Below are 2,479 nucleotides of genomic sequence, written 5' to 3' on the forward strand. Positions count from 1 at the left end.
TATATATATATATATATATATATATATATATTTACATTTCTTTATTTGTAGAAACCAAAATTGACTTATTTGTTTTTTTTTCAGCAAAGCCATTAAACATTTTATGAGTCAAAAAACTTTTTTCACAGTAAGGTTTTGTTTCTGCTTTCCTGTTTCTGTTTGGATTTTGCTCATATTTGCAGCTATAACCCTTCAAAGATCCAGCGACTTATTTCTGGTTTTCTGTCAGGGGGATATGTCAAAAAGTTTGCAAACCACAGCCCTCTTAAGAGGCCCGCAGCATCACACTGCTTTCTGCATGAGGTGCATTTCCACATATTTGTTTAAGATCAAACCTACCTGGAGTTCTTGTTGCTGAAATGATCAGCCCTGTGTCTGACCAACGCACACTTTCCCTGTTGATGTTCTAGTAACCGTTTAGTAAACTCCACATGTTGATGTTTATGCTTGATAAGCAAAGCCTTTTCCTAATAATCCAGAATAATAACAAGAATTATTTCTGATTTTCCGTCAGCAGAGCCTAATTTTAGCAGAGTGTTTCCAACCGGTTGACAAATTGGGGCATTAATAGCAGAGGGTCGGTTCTTCATTGTGTCCAAACATGGATTTAGTCCAGTCTGCTAAACAAATCGTAAACTTTCTCAAACCTCCAAAGAAGCGTAGTTTTTTTTTTTTTTTTAGATGCGTTCGAACCATATTTGGGACTGTCCAGATGCTGGTACCAGTTCTGTACTAGAGATTGCAACTTGGGTTTAACTGACCAGCTCAGAGATCGACTGATATTGTTTTTATAAGGCTGATGGTTTTACCAATTACTCTATCAGTCTAACCGATCCCTGATATGTGCTGCCGATATTTGGGGAACCTGATATTTCTTTATCTTCCTTTATTTACATCATGTGTTAAAGCAAAGCCCCTAGTGCCAAATCTGATCCATAACATTCATTTATCTGGCCCTCAAGAGCCAAAAAAGGCTCATCATCTCATGAAATCTGGTCTTTAAAGTGGCTAAAGCCTCTAAATAAGTGGGAGTAAAGGTAGCAAGTACCAGAGCAAAGTGCTCTTTGTGAAGTAACCAATTAAATCAAAAGTTTCATTTTTACAGCCGCATCAGGCTCCTTTAAAAAGCTCATTATGCTTGACGCACAGACATAGCATGTGGACAATGAGCCGCCCGTCACAACGTCTGCAGGATTTATACGTCCCCTGGATCTGACTCAGCAAAAACAGCAAGCTGACAACACCAGGAAGTAAAAACACAGCTGTTTACAATTTTATCAAAGCCTCTTCATGCCATTTGAGAGCCATATTCATTTCTATTCTGGAGCTTTTCCACAACGCGTTGATATTGGTGATATTTATAAGCTAAATCAGGGGATGTCTGCAGACGTTTACATTTTTGGAGCTCCCTGGCCATTTTTTCCACGCAGGTCCGTCCACGTAGTTACAAATTATCCTAGGTGCTCCGTGCAGACATTTGTGTATGATGTAATTTGGGCGTGCAGACTCTTCGTAAAGCATTTGCTTCACGTCATCTCAAGCCTAATAGATGCCCACAATATTTAATCATACAGGACATATAGGCACAGCTCATCTCAAGGAATGTAACTAAATTATTTATTCTTGTCTACTCTGTGTGATTTACGGTAATGTAACCTCCTACAAATGTTTATAATGTCAGCAATTTACTACATTTGTGTAGCTTGTTTTTTAAAGTTCTTATTAGAATGCTGCAGTCCTAATTTGACCTGCGTGCATCGCGTCTCTGTTGCGTCGTTAAGTCCTTAAAGCTGAAGTCTGTTCAGATTCAGCACAATAGTCCAGAGCTCCTTTCCAACCCTGAATAGAGTTCTTACTGAAAACCCCATGAAAAGGGAGGAGCTACAATTATAATAATTTGGATTAAGCAAAATCCTAACAAAGACAAAAGGTCTGATTGATGATGTCACTACCCGATCCGTCCCAGAAGCCCGATCTGTCCTGCGAATGCGGGAACAGAATAACTTTCGGGTAGGCAATGCTTAGTTTTTTTTCGTTTTTAATTCCTTTGTCTTTTTCAAGCAGGGGCGTGGTATATAGCAATAATATAGCATTATTTAAAGTGTATAAATAAGTATTTTCAGTACCGTTATTACATTGTTTTCGGCAACCCGGATCGTATTATTCTGATCGCGCATGCGCACGACGAATCGTGCTTCTGGGACGGGTCCGGTAGTGACATCTTGTTACTCCCTACTGTTTTAACAACTTTCAGGTTCATTACTGACACCTACTGGTAAGGAGTCTCACAGCTTCTCAAAGGGGTTGTAGATTTATACTCATACATTCGCAGTTGGTACCTGTGGTTATACCGTGTTTAAACTTCTAAACTTGTATTCTTGGAGATTAAAATCTGATGTCACATGTATGTATGAATTAACTGCAAGGAACAACTGCAGATATACAATTTATTCAAGTTTATTGATTTTTATTGAATAAT

At 38.5% G+C, this 2,479-nt stretch overlaps 1 protein-coding gene across 1 annotated transcript in view; it reads left to right on the forward strand.

The window, feature by feature from the left end:
• tmem100 (transmembrane protein 100) overlaps positions 1-2,479 on the forward strand; it is a 6,402-nt gene that overhangs the window by 908 nt on the left and 3,015 nt on the right. The gene's annotated exons all lie outside the window — the stretch shown is intronic.

The sequence above is a fragment of the Cyprinodon variegatus genome, unplaced genomic scaffold, assembly GCF_000732505.1.
Source record: "Cyprinodon variegatus isolate N-32 unplaced genomic scaffold, C_variegatus-1.0 Scaffold247, whole genome shotgun sequence".
Taxonomy (NCBI): Eukaryota; Metazoa; Chordata; class Actinopteri; order Cyprinodontiformes; family Cyprinodontidae; genus Cyprinodon; species Cyprinodon variegatus.